General features: G+C 37.0%; 1 long non-coding RNA gene across 1 annotated transcript in view; it reads left to right on the forward strand.

Annotated features, from left to right (window-relative positions):
• Positions 1–9,029, forward strand: part of LOC129407666 (uncharacterized) — a 10,352-nt gene extending 1,323 nt beyond the window's left edge. Inside the window, exons 3-5 of the long non-coding RNA XR_008631653.1 lie at positions 162–206; positions 6,371–6,490; positions 8,945–9,029. This is a non-coding gene — a long non-coding RNA (uncharacterized LOC129407666). The remainder of the gene's footprint in view (positions 1–161; positions 207–6,370; positions 6,491–8,944) is intronic.
• Positions 9,030–21,329: the final 12,300 nt, after the last annotated feature.

Raw genomic sequence — 21,329 nt, forward strand, 5'->3', positions numbered from 1 at the left:
ACCTTGTATTTAGCCAAGTTTTCAGGCTACCACTTGCTGCTGTTGCTTTTCAGACTAAAACCAAATAACTTACCACTTAGTTTGATGATTAAACATAGAAATATAAAAAGATTTATGATGTACTAGTGGATGAGTGTATTATTTTTACTTTTCCCATCCAGAAAGAAGAAACAACATTTGACTCCAGTGCAAGGCAGTCTAAGATGGTAAGTTTTCAGGATACGAAACCTCACCAAAATAAGAGCCTTAACCTTAAAAGACAGTTACTCTGACCGCTTGACCATTCTGACCACACCCTGCAGATTAAGTTAGACAAACATGCCTGACAGTCGTCTAAGCTCTCTGTTACAGCCCAGTACACTGCAAAATCTGAAGATTACTGTGTGTTAAAATCACTTGAATTCAGAAGATTAATCTTGATTTGAGTCATTTTGATTAGGTTAGATTAATTCAGTTTGTAGGACTATACTTTTGGAATTGTTTCAAGATATTTTTGACCAGTTTTAATATGTTTTCTAGTTTCAATCAAAAGCATCTGTCCTTGGAGTCAGATTTTTTTCACATTTAAGTAGTAGTATATAACATAAGATAAGATGTGACCATTTAAAGGGTGCACTGTATAGCTTTTCTGATGTGGGATCAGTCACCTTTTTGTCTCCATAAAGATTTTATGGCTTTGTTCCACAATATGGCATAAAACTGGTATATCTCCATTGAGACACATAAGTGGCGGAACCAGGCCAAGTTACAGGTGAGATCTGTGGAGAGGCTAAACTACTTATATCAAGAATGCATGTTTTCTGTGGTATCTTTGAGCAATAAAAATACCTGAAAATAAACAATTGCAAGATAGGTAACTTTAATGCTATATTGTAGAACTTTCAAGACAAGCTATAACATCTCAGTCATAGGTACATAGTGCATAAACATTTCTTACTCCCCTGACAATAATTTTAACCCAAGTAGATTTTCTTTTTGCAGTGCACTTGCAGCTGGCACTTGGGGTTGTCTTGGCCTCTTGTGCAATAGAGGAAATGTAAATTCCATGACAAAAACAAACAAATAAAGCCAGAACCTCATAAAGTGTCACTGCAGAGATGTGGAAAATAAGCTCATTCAGACCTGACAGACCTGGACACGGTTCAGAGTCACCGTGACACCTGCGGCTCCCACGGCAACAAGGAAAAAAGCACAGGGGGGTGAGGAGGCCAAACACGTGCTAGAGTAAAGGACAGAGTTTCCCACAGGTTTTTACTGAGACTATTAGGGCTGTAAACCTGTAATTCTTTAGTCAATGAATTGGTTGATGGTGTCTTACTTGACCAAAACTTATTATTAAAGGTGCATTGTGTAACTTTTCTAGTGGAGGGTCTGTCAAATGCTTTTCTCGGTGGAGATGTTATTGCATGGCCTGGAATGTTTCACAGTATGATATTAAACCTTTCTATCTTAATGGAGAGCAAACCGGACCAAGTTACAGGTCAGATCTGTGAAGAGGCAACCCCGCTAACAGCCAGTTGTTTTTGTAGATATTTTTGAACTTTAAAACACCTACAATTGAATAAATGTGAGGTAGAGCTGCATAATGTCATACTGTGGAACATTCCAGGCAGAGCAATGACATATCCATAGAAACAAGCAGGTGATGGACCCCAACCAAAAAGTTACATAGTGCACCTTTAAAAAAAAAAAATGTAAATAAAAATATAAAAATAAAACTGCAAGTTTGTTGCAGCAAAACTTGAATTTCCTTTGGGATCAATAAAGTATTTCTCTCATTAGATGGACACGGACATGGTCCAAAGTACTGATTAAAAATATTAATTACAGACTGACTATAGTTCAATGCTTATGATAATACTAGAAGCATAAAATTTCATATATCACCATTTTTCTTTCTTTTTTTCCAGTTTTTAGGCTATGGGACTGTGGCGGAGCACTATAGTCTCCCCTTTTTAATGGGAAACACTGGAGTACTTGAAGGTCCAAGCATTGAACCCTGCTCTAATCATTGTGTGCTGTTGTGTTCTTGGGCAAGACGCGTCAGTCACCTTGCCTTTGAATGAATGAATGAATGAATGAGTGAATGAATGATGATTGATGATTGAAGTGTCTAAGCAAGTAAGAGGCTTGTCAAATATGTAGAGGGCTGTACAAATGTAAGTGAAAATGATTATATTTGGAAGCAACTTGTATTTATGATTTGTGAGTTATAAATACAGTACAGTAAAAAACAGACAGAACAAGATGAGAAGAATACACTAAATCATACAGCCATACAGTGTCCTAAGGCAAGGGGCAAGAAAAAAAAAAATCAAGTTATGCAATATTGTCAACATAGTGCTTTTTCACTTATAGAGCTACTCACAGTGGGCTGACTACCCAAAGTTTTTACTCCAATAACAAAACTGTTTCTTTAATAAGATATGAATCAAGTACAAGTGAAAGTATTACTTCCATAAAGACATATTTACTTTACTACAGCACCTGTGAGAATGATAAAATACACTGTAAAGAGTGATGAGGAGAGAAAGGAGGAGCGTTTTAGGCTGTGGTTTACAGGGAATAAATTACATCTACTGCCTGAAGCTGGCTTAAACCTGGTTGGGAATTGTAATAGCCCTTTTGCTGCAGAATTCCTGTATTTACGGAAAGAGAAACCTCGGGGTGACCTGGGAACACGCTTACCCAATTAGCAGCCTCGTCCACGGATCAAATGGAAGTGAAAACATTCGCTGCCGTGGTACAGAACCATCACAATGCTCCATTCATGAGTTTTGAGTCCCTGCTTTGGGCCTGAGGTGGGGAGAGAGAAAGAAAAAAAGAGGGAGAGGAAAGGAGAGACAGAGAAAGAGAGACAGACATGGGACCAAGGCTCTGTCGTGGTGTCAGTTGACTTCAGAATAGGGGTGTGCTAAAATATCAAAATTTCGTTTTTGTGGGCTGCCGTAATGATATATTGCATATTTTATGGTATATTTTACTAAATTATTTTGTGTTTTTGCTACAATTGTGATGTTTGTTCAGAGAAAGGAAACTTTTTAATGCAATACAGTTGACATATTCATTGTTTAAATGGTTACAGCTGGTTTATTCCATTGTCCACAAGTCGTGGTTTGACAAAGAAATACTGTTTTTGGTTCTGAAAAATAGTGCTATACTGAAGAATATTATGTAAATAAATAGAGATTATTGTTGCAGAATATCAAGTAAACATATATAGAGATTTTTTTTCTTTTCTTTCTTTCTTTCTTTTTATTTATTTCTTTTTCTTTTATTTATTCCATATATCACCATATCGTGATAATATCATTTCGTGAGCCACTGAATATTGTATTGAACCCTCTGATTCTCAGCTCCATGTCAGGCTGTGTGAAATAGAGCTGCAGGATTCTGGAAATGTTTCTAATTAGAAATTTTTCAGAATTTTGCTCACATTTTAAAGATGTTCTGAGTACATCTCAGAGAAGTCCAACTGAAAACTGTACAGCTGAACTAGTACAAGAATCATCTGCATTTCATACACATATATACATAATAATTTCTCCGTGGACCGACCTGACCTGCTTAAAACTTGAATGAACTTAATTACTTATTTTTCAATTGCTAAAAAATGCCTTGGAAAAACATTTATTCTTACTGTGAGCTGTGGTTGTCTCTCCACAGCTCTGACCTGTAACTTTGACTCTCTGGTGTCACCTGCTTGTCTACATGTAAAAACATATGTTTAATGCCATACTGTGCAACATTCTTGTCAAAGCAATAACATCTCCAGTATTTTAAGTACAATTCCCTGCATTATTAAGCAACTCAGCTTGTTAAAATAGTTATCATAGTCACTTTAAACAAGTCAAATCAAGTCTGATAATAGTTTTTGGCAAATCTTTGTTCAAACAACACGAGTCATGACTGATATGCTGAAATTAAGTAATTTAAAGGTGCATTGTGTAACTTTTCTGATGGTGGGTCCAGCTAATGCTTTTCTCCATGGAGATGTTATTGTTTTGTCTGGAATGTTTCACAGTATGGCATTAAACCTTTCTATCTTCATGGAGACCAGATGAAGTTACAGGTCAGATCTGTGGAGAAGTGACCCCGCTCACAGTTAGAATGCCTGTTTTTCTGGGTATTTTTGAGTTATAAAGCCACCTGTAACTGAATAAATGTAAGGTAGAGCTGTTTAATGTCATACTGTGGAACATTCCAGGCAGAGCAATGACATTTCCTTAGAAACAAGGAGGTGAAGGACCCCCAATCAAAAAGTTACATAGTGCACTTTTAACAAAAAATCCTTGAGGAAGCTAACTACACTGCCTAATTTTGATTGATTACTTTCTTGGTTTTATATAATTTTTTGTTCTAACTTTTGGTTTATCTGCTTTACAACACACTGATTTTCCAATATATTTTTAAGTGTTTTGGGCTCTTCTTCCAAAGCATACTTAAAATGTATGTAGAGATGTCCTTATGCATTTCCTAAAATATTACAGATTGCATTGGAGATAAACAAACTAAGGGTGAAGTATAGAGCCTGCTTTATATCTAAACTTATTTTTACAAGATCTTTTTGGGAGAATGGCGTCTTTGGCTCCAGTTGTCGATGTTTACTCTGATAAAAATATGTTACAGCGAGGACGAAGATGCAGTGAACTCAAAAGGCTTAAACTTAAAACAACTTTGTGATTTGAATATCCGCTTCCATGTTGCCAAGTATGATTTCCCGTCTTTTTATTTACCTTTCTTTTACCTGGCAACATCTGATAGAAATAAAACTTTTCATGGTGTCAACTCAGATAACCGTAAATACAGGCCCGTCAGCACCGGGTGACCCCTGCTTTGGGAATGGGGTATCACATGTTTTAGAGCATATTTCTGACAAGTGACTACTGTGTAAAACCACCTCCATCGCAGAGTATAACTTTACATGTTACTGATGTATTTTACTCTGAACTGTCCAAAGTAATTTAAAATGAACCTCCAGGATTCACTAGTTTTCATTTATTGAGGACTTTAAGATCCATTATTTAAAGGGCCCATATTACACTATTTTCGGGTCTATGTTATAATGTTGTTTCCTCATCACAAACAGACCTGGAGTTGGGTTTTGTTTCATTCACACATGTTTAACACACTAATCCGGCAGATTTAGGTTGAGTTCAACTCTCAAATGGAAAGCACACGTTGTAATGTGGTAATACAGGAAGTGCTTCACTGTGTTTTTAAACTTTATACACCTTCACCAGAATCATTTGGATAATTTCAGACCTGGTTCCACTTATCTCTACAGAACTAAAGGTAAAAGGTAGTTGTTAACATGACATCACAAGATGGAACAGCGCATTCTGAGCTTTGGAGACGTAGACAGACTCATAATGCAGTTTAACTGAAATATGTGAATGAAACAAAATAAGACTCCAGGTCTGTTTTTAATGAGGTAACAAAATTCTAACATGGTTTAAAGCTCACAAGAATCATTTTGTGTAACATAGGACCACCTTCTTGTTTCTTGTTTCTGCTTGTGAGTTTGTGTACCCAGCCCATTTGGAAATGGTGTAAAACGGCCATTCCCAAGGTCTGCTGTGCTGTTGACTGTGGCTGGGTAACATTAAGAAGTTGCTGATATGATAAATACCTCTATACATAGGCCATGATATGATACACATCTCAGTACAGTGAACTTATGATCCAATATGATATATTTCAAATCAGTTCGATACAGTTCAATGAAAATAAAGGCTAAATTGTGGCTGCGATGCTAAAAGTCTTTGTTAAACCACTTCTTGTTCATATGAAACACAAACATTTTAATCATCGAAAAATGTCAAATGTGTTGCAGGAACCAGTTTCTTTCCTCTCAACAAGCAACAAAACTGTAGCACTGTAACAAAATAATTTAGTAAAATATACCAAAAAATACTCTTGGTGAAATATCGATACAGCAGCCCATGATGTTGATGCTGTATTTTCATATTAAACAATACGATATATCAATATTTCAATATTTTTGCACACCCCGACTGTTAACCATGTCGATATGAAGAATTGCTATTGGGAATTGCTAGTTTGAAATATCACATACTTTAATCTTCCATAACCTATTCAAGGTGCAGTGTGTAACTTCTCTGATGGGAGAGTCTGTCACAACTATGGCACTAAACTTATCTGTCTTACATTTATTCAATTGCAGATGTTTTATTGCTCAAAAACACTAAAGAAAACACCTATTCCTTCTGTAAGCAAGGTCACTCCACAGCAATAACATTTCCTTGGAGACAGAAAAGATACACAGTGCACCTTTAAGAGACTATATGGCGGATACAACATCTGTAGTTTCACTTTGAGTTCTATATAATTTTTTGTTCTTTTGCAGATTTCCTTCAAAACCTTTTTGACGGCCCCTATAGACACCCAGATTCATCTCACCTGCACCTCGGAGTCTTATATAAAATGACCCCGGAAAAAACAGCACTGCAACCTTAAACCCAAACAGGTAAGAGGAAGTTGGTTGGGTTTTCCTTTCCTCACCTCCTCAATTAAACCCCTCGCTCTGAAAAGACGCCATTTTTAAATCATGCAAATCTGCGCTCACTCTCTCTATATCAGCTGATGCCTTGTGTTGGTATTGGCACTGGCTTAAAGACCTAAGGGAAAAAGACATACATAGAGTGAAAAAGGTTGCTTAAACTGTAGCCGGATTACTTTAGCAACACTTTCCACGGTGAAGGTCATGTGAATGGGCTCATTGTGAGACAGAAAGTAAAAGCTGTCAGTACTTCGTTCATTTGCACCTAGTTTAGTGTTTGAAGTCCCCTGTTTATCCGCTGTCTAAAGGGAAACCCCACTTTGACACCAGGTAAGTATGAGAGTTACACACACACATATACATGCACGCACAGATGTTGGGTTTCCGTGCTTCTTGAGGACATTACATTGACTTGAATTCATTTCCTGGAGACTGGGCTTTGCTATTTTTTTTATTTATTTCATTCATAAAGCATAAAAAGACATTAACAGTGTCATAACGTAAGAAGAAATGAATGAAAAGGAGCAGAAAGAAGAGTATCTAAGAGTAAAAGTTATGTACCCCTTTTCCAGAAACTGCATTAATGCTGATGGTTACTTTGAAACATGCCAAATCAATACATTTAATTTCAATCACAAATATTAATCAATTGCAAACAAAAATCTTCACTTTTATGCACAACAACTTCTTTTTCATACATACACATTGCACTTGATTTCATGTATTATGTATATCTTAACCTTAGGCATAGTAACAACTTCCCTAAGCTTAAAGGGCCCATATTATGCCATCTTCTGATGTATGTTATAATGTTGTTTCCTCGTCAAAAACAGACCTGGAGTTGTGTTTTGTTTCATTCACACATGTCCGAGTAATCCTTATTTAGTCTGGCTACATCTCCAGAACCCGAAAATTCTCTGTTCAATCTTGGAATACGATGAAGCGGTAGTTTTCAAGTTAACAGCTACGTTTGACCTTTAGTTCAGTAAATATTGGCAATTACAGGGCTGAGATTATCCAAATGATTCTAAGGAAGGTGTGTGGAGTTCAAAACACAGTGGAGCCCTTGCTGTATTACCACTTGACATCACAAGGTGGAACAGATTGTTTTCTGTTTAGGAATGAATCAAACCAAACCCAACTCCAGGTATGTTTGTGATGAGTAGGGGTGTGCAGAAATATTGGAATATCCATATATCATATTGTTTAATGTGATGATACAGTATCAATATCGGGGACTGCTGTATCGATATATATCGCCAAGAGTATTTTTTGGTATACTTTACTAAATAATTTTGTTACAGAGCTACAGTTTTGTTGTTTGTTTCAAGGAAGGAAATTTGTTTATGCAGCACATTTGACATATTCACTTTTTTGATGATTAAAATGTTTTCATATTAACTTTGCACAAGATGTGGTTTAACAAAGACTTTTAGTATCACAGCCATTATTATTGTTTTAACCGTATCAAATTGATTTGAAATATATCATATCCAACCGAAAGCGCGCTATATGTGTCGTATTGTGGCCTATGTATCGAGGTAGGTATTGTATCATACCAGCCCTAGTGATGAGGAAACAACATTGTAGCATAGATGAGAAAATATGAGAGAGTCAGGTCCCCATTGCCTGAGAGTATATACTGATTTAGTCCCCATAATGTGATAAGTACCCACACACAGGCTTTAATCTCCATGTGGTGAAGCAGGTAATGTAAAGTGCAGCAGCTCCAGCGTACGGGGCTCCTGGGACAGACTGGGGGTTTCCAGTGCAAATTGCTCAAATGCAAATAAAAAATCCCACGTGCCATAAAATACATGTACAGAGACGGAACAAGAAGACTATTGGCAGCGTTTAACATCGGAAACAACCTCGGAGTTATAAAAAAATTGTGTATTTACCTTGAGGCATGGCTATGAATAGAATTTAATGCATTATTTAACAAAACATAATAAAGAAGACATTTGTGAAGAGCTATGTGTTAATTATACTTGCAAAAATAAATGTTATTTCTTTGATTACTTTGTGTCTTTGGGCAAGACACTTAAAGGGCCCATATTATGTAATTTTTTGTCATATTTCATAATGTTGTTTCCTCATCAAAGACAGACCTGGAGATGTGTTTTGTTTCAACACACAAACCCTGCATTAGACTGAGTTCTTTTTCTCAAACAAAAACTACAGGTTCATGACATCTCAAGGTAGAAAAGAGCATTTTGAACTTTGGAGAATAATAAATAATACAGAAATGAACTTAATAAGAAACTGCTTCTGTAGATTCTAAGACTAATGCTTCCTTAAAGGAACATGATGTGTTTGGCTCTTTGTAGATGTTATTGCTTTGACTGTAATGATTCGCAGTGTTTCATTTAAGTGTCTATCTATTTAAAGCATTTATTTCATGTTTTTGTGTTATTATAGCTCAAAAACACCTCATGCAGTTGTATGTGAGAGATGTCGCCTGTCCACAGATCTTACCTGTACCTCTTGGCATCACCTGCTTGTCTTCATGGAGGTAGGTTTAACACCACAGTGCTGTAGTTGTGTAAGAATAGTATCGTAGTGTAGTGAATAATCGCAATACTAAAATGTTAAACTTGATTTTGATACAAAGGAAAAACTCACTACTCAAACCGATTTCAATAGCACAATGATGATAAAAAAACAAAAAACACTTTCTTTAGACAGTAGAATGTGATTTCAGCTCTTAGGTCTTATATCTGTGTAAAGACGTCCAGGTATAATTTTATTTATTTTTTATATATTTACGATAAGGAGAGTGGACAGAAAACATTAATCTCAGAGAGAAAAAATGCTCTGTGCCAGATTTAGCTACAAGCTCCTTTCCATCTGCAGTCCTTGAGCAGGTACATACATTAAAAGAAACTATTTACATTAAACCAACTCTAACAACAGCATTTCATCAGTAAGTGTCTAATTAAAATAACCACTATCCAATTAATTCATCATTAAACATTTAAAACAAGCAAAATTAATTCATTCTAATTTCCATAAATACATTTCAAATTCATCATTATCTTCTAAAAATGTCATTCTCATCAAAATCCTCTAAAATGTACATAAAATTCATCAGTATTATCCTAAATAAAATGTATCAACAACACAATACATTTATGTCTACACAATACATCTACAGCACAATCAGTCAGAATGTTTAAACATTTGAAGAAGCCTGATGTTGACACGTCTGCTGCTCAGAAGTCATTGTTTTAGCCCATTTCGTGCAAGTTTTAAGGTCAGCTGGAAGCATGTTCCAGTTTTTTACTGCTGTGTATGAGAAAGCCGACTGTCCCGTCACAGAACATTTAAAGGGAATGGTTTAAAGAGATGTTCTAGTCATCTGCTCAGATCTTAACTGGAAGAAGCCTCAGGAGGGGCACTGTAGGTTCCATAGTGCTCCATGGGCATATACTAGTCTGTGAGCTCTTGTACTTGTTCTGATTCAGCTCAAGATCATTCTAAAGACATTCAGGAAAGATTCATTTCTGTCCTGTCAATGTTACTTTTTTTCAAGTATCAATACCTGCTCAAATGACTATCTACTTTTGACTAGTAGATAGTTTTAGTGTCCAGTATCTGGACGTTTTAGTATTCTTATTGTGTACATCAGGGGTGTCCAAACTTTTTTCATCAAGGGCCATATATCTAAACACAGACAGAGCAGAGGGCCGATCGAAGGCCATAGACTGATGCTCATTACAGTGAATAATTGAAATATGTGCATGTTTAACACTTTAGAATGAGCCATCAGTCCTTTACTTTTGCTAAGATCCTCAAAACCACACACTAAATATTAAATATTGGCTTTTTCAAGGTAGATTTTCAAAAAACTTGCAATAAAATGTAAATTTTTCATTGATACAAGTTAATTTGGGCCAATTCTCCTAGAAGCCTGAGGGCCAAGAAGAATTTGTCTGAGGGCTGCCCTTGACCCACGGGCCATAGTTTGGACATGCCTGGTGTACCTATTCAAGACAGCCACTCAACAGATAATAGTTAAAGGGCCTTTTTTCTATTTTCTGATCTATGGTATAATGTTGTTTTCTCATCAGAGACATACCTGAAGTTGTGTTTTGTTTCATTCAGATGTGCTTTTAAACTCCATACACCTTAAAAGGTAGCCGTTAACTACCACTGCATGACATCACAAGGTGGAACAGAGCTGGTTGGTGTCTGATTTTTCGTTGCTTATGACACCACTATGTTAGCGTAAAATCTAACTTGTGGAAAACACTATTCCTCCTCTTTCTGTCACCCAGACTTAAGCTGCAATTGGAACAGTGAGCATCTTTTCTTCTTCTCTTCTTTCTTTTGTGTTTGTGATTTGGAAGCGGTCCCTGTCTCTTTGGTCAGACAAAAGTGCCGCGTAGAGCAAAACCTCCACTCCACTTTTATGATCTGTGTGGGCCGTCCTATTTGTACATGCTTAGAGCAAATTAGACCAGCAGCTGTGCACAGCTCTCCCTCCTTGTTGGCTTTTCTCGATAAAAATATGCTTCGGTAAACCTCACAGCTGGGATCTAGAAATATGCAGGGCTTTTTGGAATTCATCGGTGCACTAGGACAGCAACTGACGATTATTTTCATAGTCGACTAGTCTGCGATTACGGTTTCGATTAGTAGAGCAGTCAAAGAAGAATTTCTATTGTATATTGAGACTTTAAAGGCCCATATTACGCTGCTTCTGATCGATGTTATATAATGCTGTTTCCTCATCAGAAGCATATCCTGAGTTGTGTTTTGTTTAATTCACGTTGAAACAGAAAAAACTCAAGTTCCACCTTCTGATATCATGTGGTAATACAGGAAGTGCTCCACTGTGTTTTTAAATGACATACACCCTCACTAGAATCATTTGGACAACTTCAGCCCTGGAATTTTTCTAGTCTCTACTAAACAGAATGTTAAAGGAGCTGTTAACTTGAAAACTACTGCTTCATGACATCACAAGATGGAACAGATCATTTTGAGCTTTGGAGATGTAGACAGACTAATAATAAAGGATTACTTTAACAAAACACTCACACTTGTTTTTGAGGAGGTAACAATATTATAACATGGCTTAAATCTCTCATGAGTAAATTTTGCATAATATAGGACTTTTAAAAAACATTTTCAACCAAATAAATGTTTAAATGAAATGTCCTGGATAGAGAATATTATGAATGTATTTTTGATGAGAATAAAAGTTATTTACTATTTTTTTGACATTTTGGTTTAATAATGCCATTGTGTTTCAAAGTCTCTATTGTCCAGATATTATGTTTATCAAAATACGACTATGACTATTTTTATAAACTAGTCATGATTAATCGATTAAGGGTAGAAATTAGGGTTGCAATGATATCCACATCTCAGGGTACAGTATTATCACGATGTGCATCTCACAATACGATATTTATTGCGATATATTAAAGAGGCTAATATAATTGTAGATGGGACACTTTTTTTTGCTTTTAAAATACCTTAACAAGATTTTGGTGTGAATTGTGTACTGTCATAATCCAAAGAATTCAAGTAAAAAACATATTTCTTCATGTTGTCTGAGCTGAAATGAATCATGGGATATGTAGTTCCCGATGTTTATAAGCTGTTGCTACTGTAAAACCATGCATTTAAGCAAAGGAACTTGTGATTCGGTATACTGTGACAGCCCACGATATTATTGTGAGACTTTTGATGATATGATATCACGATATTTTGGTTATTGTTACATCCCTAGTAGAAATGTCATGATACTAAAATTTCAACTTCGATACCATGGCGTAGACTCGATACCGAATCCAATACCACAATGATAATTAAAACACGCTTTCTTTAGACACTTGAATGTGATATGCAACATTAAATAATAGTAGATTCCATAGTGGTCCATGGGAGTACACTATTCTATGTGCTCTTATACTTGTTCTGACACAGCTCAAGATCATTCTGTTATTTATTGCAGTTCATATTTTTTACAGTGTTGCACATTTAGAATACTTTTGAACAAATGGTTTGGTTTCAGTATCATCTTATATCGTCTATATTTACAGAAATATATGGCACTTTAAAATGTGATACCGTGACAGGCCTTTTGGGCAGTGGAGAGCAGAGGGGCCACCTGCGCAGATGTTTTCCATAAGCTCCAGAAATGAACGTAAGAGGATGCACCTGCTCTCACTCCACATCTGGATCTGAGACCACGATCACAGTCCATTCTTCTTAAATATTTTTGTAGATGAAATATTTTCTTTGTGTAGTTGTAGTTGTGTTTCTGGTTATAAAGTAGAGATAAGACAATATATCAGTTTGCTCATATTTGGACTTCTTAGCGTTTCGTCTGTTGTCCTTAAATCTCCAGTATCCGATGTCTGCTATTTTATTTTGGTTGATCTGCTGCCTAAAAAATACACACAAACTTTATATTAACACTTTGATATGAAGAGATAGCTGCACAAAACATGATTACTGCTGTCTTAAAGGTTGTGAAAAAGACTGTGGGAGAGGTTGTAATAGTATTTAAATCGCATAATTTGTGGAAAAGAATACAAATCGGCCCTACACATCAGCCCTACTATCCCAAATCCTAATTTTGTAATCTGTCTGAAACCATCAGATAAAGTTTTCAAATGTTGAGACTAAACAGTGAAGTCATTCTGATGAAAATATACAGTATCTTGCTGTGAAAATTGGTTGGTTGATATCTTTGACAGTGTGACAGGAATAAGAAGTACTCTAAGCTGTAAAGTCGGGTTCTTTGGTTCTTTGCCGAATCATCTGTGATTACAGAGCAGAGCGCCAAAGCACACTCTGTGAAAGAGGCAGTTTCTATCAGACGATCCATCAGTGGTCCAGTCTCCTGAGGGCCTCCTGAGTCTGACCCAAGAAGAGGGCCTGGGCACCTGCACTGCCCTCACAACAGCAAAACAACTATATCTGTACTAGTAACTGATGCACCAATCTGTTACTGGTATTGAACATTGCCGCCGATACTGAACATTCTGCTCTATTGGCTTCCAAATATTAGTTCAGTGAATAGCCAGGTTGGACATATAAATTGATGTAATAACACTATTTGCTGGTTGTAGTTGGCCCAGAAAATCTCAAAAGTAAATGCTCATTTATACAAACTTGTTCTGTGCTGTGTTACTTGAGAGATAAACAACAGCTATATAACACAGTTTTTGGACCAGTTTTGTTTTATTTTCCTTATTTTTTGGAAGAAATAAATGTTAACATTTTCAATCTGTGCGCTGTTATGGATTAATATCAGGTAACAACAAAAACTTAAAGCCACAGTATTGGAATCGGTATCGGAACTGAAAAAGCTGCGTACAAATCCGTAGTGCTAATATGCATATCGGACAACATATAGTAGGACAGGTTAATAAATTTATCTTTTTTTTTTTTGTCTTACTAAAAACAAATAAAATGCATGTCCATATTAAACATAATCAATACAAACTTTTAATCATTGCCATAGAACACAACAAAAAACAAAATGAAATGTACTGGTATTCTTCCAAAGTCTAAACTCTGGTACAAAACAACCTTTCTTTTAAAAAGTTCCAAGATTACTGTGATGTAACTGATTAGAAATTACTGAATCTCGATTGAAATTTGACTAAATGTGCAGCCCTAACTAGTAAAATAAATAAATGTGTCCAGGATAGGGTTATGAAAAAAAGAAAATAAAACAATATCAGATCCAAATACAGTATAACTCCTACAGTATAACTTCTAGCTTCGTGAACTTCATTTGACTGGAGCCCGAATGCTATGGGTGACGTAACACTCCCTTAGTCCACTTCTTTATACAGTCTATTGTCTGTATGTTGTAATAATAAAAAAAATATATTGACATGTACAAATATCTATAATCAGTCACATGTCAAATTCATATAAGCTGAAAAAATGTATTCAAATTTTAGACCATCCCCAGCCACCACAGCACAAACTTTAACTGTGGAGACTGGACACCTGCTCGGCCCTCACAGCAGCAGCAGCCCACACTGTCATTTGACTGTGGTAAACTCTGGACAAAAACTCGTCTTGTTGTAGAAATCTGTTTGTGGCATTTCTTCCAGCTCAGTGTGGAAAGAGAGAGAGAGCGTACAAACAAAACTGCTCCTCTCACCTGCGCCTGTGGAACCGAGTGACCCACATCTGGACGGAAACCATTGCAAATATTTCCCTGCAGCCAGGTTTTTGGAACAAGTGCTTAGCTGGGCCTCTCAGTGGGGAATTAACTAACTGTAAATGACTCTGGCTGCCTCCTGTTTGTGTCATGTGTTCCAAAACAGATGTAAACAGTGCTTTTACCCATAACACTTTGAGAAGATTATGGAAATGCAAATCTATACACACATTTGATCACTTTTTATGTATAGTAACATTGAAATATTTAGTTTGTTTTCTTCAGTCAATTAACATAATCATTAATTATATTACAATGATTTAACAGAGAAATTTTTAAAATAGATTATAAAATATTTAATTACAGTAGCCTGGGATCCAGAATAGAAGGATGATGAAGGCCTAGCTGCCGAAACTTTGCTCCAAAGTAAATAAACAAATAATATGTATAAATAATAATATGTAATCATTTTATTTATATTTCTAAACACTCTTAACACTTCTAAACACTTAAAGATGCTGTACAAAGAATACAGTTAAAAATAGTTCATATAAAATAAAGAATCAGACAAAAAAAAATATGTATAGGCGTGATTTAAAAGCAGGTCATTAAACGTGGTTTTAAATAGAGGATTTTGAGCAGTTTCTTGAAATAATAAAGCTCACTTTTTGCAGGTTAGACAGTGTGCAGGATTCTTTCTATTTCTGATTTTGACAAACTTTACACACGCTCTCTCCAACCTGGCTTCAGAAATATGAACCTGGCTTCAGAAATACGATGTGCGAAGAAACCTCTTTATCTTTACCTTTTATCTTTTCTGGTGGAAGGTCTGTCAAATAATTTTCTTCATGGAGATGTTACTGATTTGTCTGGGATATTTCACAGTATGGCATTAAATCCTTTCATCTTCATGGAGACCAAACCTGACCAGGCAAGTAACAGCTCAGAGTTGTGGAGAAGCGACCCCTCAGTCAGACTGCCTCTTTTTCTAGGTATTTTTGAGCTATAAAACCACCTGTAACTGAATAAATGTAATTAATCTGGAATGAGAGAAAGGTCATTTTATTTCAAAATTATGGGTGACTAATGAGTCCCTTTGTTTCTCATGCATCATTGAAAAAAAAAAAGTATGACCTGGCTTGAGACACAGTGTAAGGGGTGGCGACCAGACTGATATCCATCTGTAGAAAATAGAGAGATCATTTGAGTTTGGCAGGCCTATATTATGCAAAATTGACTCTTAAGTCATGTTATAATGTTGTTACCTCCTCAAAAGCATACCTGGAGTTGTGCTTTCCCTTATTCTGAGATGTGTGAGTAACGCTGCTTTATTAGTCTGTCTACATCTCTAAAGCTCAAAATGCTCTATTCCACCTTGTGATGTCCTGAAGTTCTAGTTTTCAAGTTAACAGCTACAGTATGAAAGTGGTGTGTGAGTGATGGTGGTCGTTGGAGGGACCGATGGCACAGATTGGTAGCCGCGTCTCCTTCAGTCTGCTCCAGTGCAGCTCTGGCTACAATAGTAGCTTACCACCACCGGGTGAATGAATAATGGTCTGTAAAGCATCTTTGTGACATATGTCTGTGAAAAGCGCTATATAAATAAAAACTTACTTACTTACCTTTTACCTTTAGTTCAGTAGAGATTGGCTATTTCAGGACTGAATTTATCCAAATGATTCTAGTGAAGGTGAATGGAGTTTAAAAACAAAATGGAGCACTTCATATGTGTTACCAAATGACATCATAAAGTGGAGCAGAGTGTTTTCAGTTTGAGAGAAGAACTAAACATAGATCAGAAAAGATACATCAGAAAACAGTGTAATATTGCCCCTTTACTCTTTAAATGATAGGATTCTGTTTAAAGTTCACATTTTAAATGTGTCCAGAAGAAGTGACATAAAGATTAAAATATGACTATATCTAATGTATCTAATACTATTTCAGAACATAAAGGATGCCAAAAAAACCCAAGGCAGGGGACAATCATTTTGTCCCCTGAGGAAAGCCACAGGCTGAAACGCATCAGGACTTTGTAAGTTGTCCATTAAGACATGCTGTAAAGTAATAAAGGCATTTGATTTTAACTAGTGAGTGCCTTGGGGGTTTTTGGCATCTTTTAACTGACTTCTCTTTCCAAAGAGCACCACTGAGTTTTATCTACTGTGTATTATCCTCTGGAGGTCCAGGAAGCACTTCTTTTGAAATGTTTTTTATACCATTTCAGAGCATGTTTATACAGATCTAAAGTACAGATCTAGATGTTTTTTTGTTTGTGGTGGAAATGTGTGATGCAGCCTTTTTGATTTGCTAATTGCATCCATTCAAATGTCGATATCAGTTTGATGGTGATGGATGTTGCAGCTCCAGTGCACAAACAGTTTACTATGTACAGCAAAGGAACTACATTTCTACATTGTCCATGAGTTTGAAAATACAGCCTTGTTTATTACTGTCTGCAAATATTTGACTTGGAGACAGAAACGGAAGCCTTTGGCACAGAATCCTTAAAATTGGAAAAAATAGCAACCTTGGGAACAGTTATGTAAAATGAATCATAAAGTGCTACTGCTTTTCTACTCCGCCTGGATGTAATAATGGACTCACATATTTTAAGCAGGTTTCATATCTATGGCTTTGGAAATTATGAATGCAGGTATAATACTCAGGCCAGCTTGTTTCTATGGAGATAAATTTGATGCCATATTGTGAAACATTCCAGGCAAAGCAATAACATCATCAGACAAAACAGGTGATGCACCCTCCATTAGATAATTCACATAGTGTTGAGTCATTTGTAAAACAACAACCCAAAAAGCCAATTCCCTTTCATGAACAGTCTGATCAGACTGCCCAGAGTGGCCCCTCTACTGGCCCATTGAATGTCCACCTGCAGAACAGAGAGCCCAAACTCCCTGACACTATCAGAGCCAGGCTAAGCTAGCATCATGCTAACTTTTAAGCCGGCTTTGTTTGCTCACAGCTGAGGCTTAAAAGAAAGGCAGGGCCAGTACAGGAAAGGGCTTTGACAATTCCCACACAAAGAGAGCTCTGTTGGCTAACAGTGAGCAGCCTGTTTCTGGGAGGTTTGCACTGTTCCTGGGGCCCATTTCATGGAACAGTTAGCAGCGCCAAAGGCAGCCGTGGCCTGGAGTGATAGTGAAGGCGTTTGGGTCTGGCCCTTTGGCTCTGCTCTCTGTCCCTCTCAGACTCTACAAAGTCCAGAGCAGGTGTCCCTCATAAAGACATCACATGGTCTGCTGAGCTGCACTGATCCCTGTCTCCAGCTGCTACATGTACACTGCTATTTAGTCCTTTATGTTATCTTATGTTATACGAGCTGTACTTTATAATATGCAGATTATTCAAAGTTTGACTAAACCTTGAAAGAAGATATCTAGAAACTGTCCCTGCAGAGTGTGGAGTAAGAATGCATGCGAGTGGGGAGGAGGATTATAATCCAGGGCTGTCCTCAGGACCACAGAGTGGGCCTAAAGACTGTGTCTCATTGAAGTCTTGGGGCTGAGTCTGTCCTGTAGTTTTCAGTTTGGTTTGGACAGAGCAGGCGGCCTGGCCTGAGGGGCCCTGGGTTTCCCACATCACTCAGAGACTCTGATAGGTGGTTACACTCGCCGTAATGACAGGGGCCCACATTTAGTATTAAAGTCTGTGCTGTGCCTCCGCTGCTGCAGCCTGACGTCAGCCTGGTAAATATGGGGATGAGAGCATGGCATGAGGAAGGCAGCTAGACCTGTGTAAGTACACGGCTCTGTCCGCCACAAACGGGCTACGCTCTGGGGTGGTGTTAAGGACACGGGCTCCAACAGAGACAATTATCTGTTATTTATTTCTCTGTTGTTTATTTGAATAGGAACAGATAAACAAACATGGATTAACAATTCAGTAATCTGACGCAGATATCACAGTGTTTATAGACTCATTTTCAACACCAGTCCACAGAAGGACTTTTAAACCGGTCACTATAAAAGAGTGAGATTATTAAGCAATAGAGTGAAATTGTCAACAGAATCAAATATCAAAACATGAAACAAATACAATGTCACACACTCACATTTCACTTTTTCTGAGCCCTCTCCCTCCCCCCTGCCCTCCCATACTCTCTCTTTCACTCAGAGTATTTTTAGATTAAATTTATCCAGTTCCCTTAAGATATTGTAAGTGAAATCAGAAAATGCTGATGACATACACTTTTAATAACACATTTCTTTTGTTCAATGACCATTTCTAGTCCTCTCACGATAATTACTATTGACTTATTGTTCATTATATGAAAACTGGAACTAAATATTTTTGCAATGGTGAGGAAATATTTGCCATTTTTCTGTAATAAGGAAAGACTTGTGATGCAGAGGGCAGAATAAATAACTTCTATATCAACTTATTGGCTCATTCTGTTGTTTATATTTATTTTGTTGAAGCTCATGTCTTTTCATGTTACTCTATATTAGAAACACGGTTTACTGGGATTATCCTGCTTTGTGTCAGTGGCATAAAGTAGTTTCAGTATTATCCTTTATCACAGTATTTCTTTGTACCAATATATTGTGTTTTAATAAAAAATTTTAGACGTTTTGGCAAAAAGCCTTTGTCCGATCATTTGTTTAGCTTTGGACCACAGTACCAAGTTCCAAGTTGATATCGGCCATCTGAAGGTGCATTGTGCAACTATTCTAGCAGAGGCTGAGCAATGACATATCTATAGAAACAACCAGGTGAAGGACCCCCAACGAAAAAGTTACACAGTGCACCTTTAAGTAGGTATAGTATTAATAAGGACTTTGCCGTGCGTTTTCTGTTTCGTTTGATTGTGACAGGCCTAACTATTTATTATTACTTGTCTATGAGATGATCGAAGACAGGTTTCAAAATGCCATGTGATCCAACCTAAAAGACCTCATTGTATTTGTCATTTTAAGACTCAACCGTAGCACATGAAAGCGAGCTACAGTAGCTTCTCTGCACCTGCACGGAGCTCATCGCACCATTGTGGCATTTAAAGCAAAGACTTCAGTCAAACGCGTCCCTTCACCTTCTGCCTCTAACATAAACTAATTAATCCAGCTCTGAAAGGCCCGTCATGGATCAGCCCGCACCCGTCCACATGAGTCCTGCTCCAACCATTACGCCCTCACAGCCAGACCCTCATTATCTCACATGTTCAAAGGGGCTGAGCTGGAGCAGAGGAGGTGGAGCGCACTGTAAAAAAGACCAGCTAAACGCTGACCGCTTGCTCTGGCTGTGGAAGTACAGTTTCCGTTCATTTTCCTCATAGACTTTTGGAAAAATTCTAATATTAAGCTTGTACATACACATTTATATAATTATGCCTTATTTGACATGAGTCTCTTGGAATTTCTGCAACTTATTTAGAATTTATTAGACAATTTCTCTTTGTTATTAAAATATACTGTGAGCTACTGTGTCCAAATAATTTCCCTTGTCGATCAATACAATTTGTCTAAGTCTCAGTATGATAGAAGAAGTATGACATCACCGATAGCGTTCAGCTCCAGTCAAATGAAGCTCACGAGTCTAGCGGTTTGAAGTTGAAGTTTAAGAATTACGTTTAAGTTTAAGATTAAGTTTAAGGCTTATGTTTAAGGTTTGAAGTTTAAGAACAAAATAGCAAAATAAAAACACCATGATCATGTAGAGCGGATTAATGGAAACATTTTTAGACCAAAATTATGAGACTCACTGCAGCAGTTACAGAGAGAGTTGACAATTTTCCAATGTAAAGTCAATTGGAGCCTGAATTGATGGAATAAATGTTGTAGAAAATAATAGTAAATGTATTTGTAAAATCCCTCAGTTAGTCCGGGTAGGATCTAGCCAGGCTGGCACCACCTAGTACCTCCACTCAGTTTCATTTCTCTCCAGCGACTAGGTCAGTAATCGGAATACATTAGACGGTTTGCAAGAACTCCGAAAGCTGTAGACTGCACACCGGCCAATCAGCTGTGAGCTGAACCAACCCAAGTTGCTGTTTGCAGACTGCATATGCTGTCCCCCTTTGGACTTCCTTTGTCAATTACAAGCTTAGCATTTTTATTGCACCTTTAATTCGCAAGTTCATCTTGCAGAAATGACAATGATCGTTGACAGACAGGTTCATTCTCTGCTTTGTTTGCTGTTGTGCCAGCCATTACTTAGTAGTAGTAGTAGTACCTGCCTACTGTCAAGCGAACGAATCCGAATGCTGTGAGGTTTGTTGCCACTGTTTCCACAAAGTGAAACTGGCTGATGAATCAGGCTAGGTAGGATCCATGGCAAAGGAGAAATTAAATTCTTTCAACTAGACAAAAGTTTTAGAGAATCTCCCCTTAGCCAGTAGTAAATGTAATAAAATAATTAAAATATTGATTAATATTTTCCTACATAACCGTTACAACATCTTTACTTGTATATAACTGGGATATATTTGTATTATTATGTTTTATTTTTACTTGTATATATACATAAAGTTTGTCCAAGTCTAAGGAAGCGCCCCCATGAGCACTTCCTATTTGGAATGCGGCTGCTAGTGGGTCAGCTATGCCCATTTAAAATAAACAATATTTTAAGATGTGGAGCTTCAATTTTTGCAGTGCAGGCAGTGACACAGGATCGGACATTCCTGGTTCATTTCCTGGTTCATCTTCTCTC

The sequence above is a fragment of the Boleophthalmus pectinirostris genome, unplaced genomic scaffold, assembly GCF_026225935.1.
Source record: "Boleophthalmus pectinirostris isolate CB_2022bp ecotype Guang Dong unplaced genomic scaffold, ASM2622593v1 HiC_scaffold_13, whole genome shotgun sequence".
NCBI classification, from domain to species: domain Eukaryota; kingdom Metazoa; phylum Chordata; class Actinopteri; order Gobiiformes; family Gobiidae; genus Boleophthalmus; species Boleophthalmus pectinirostris.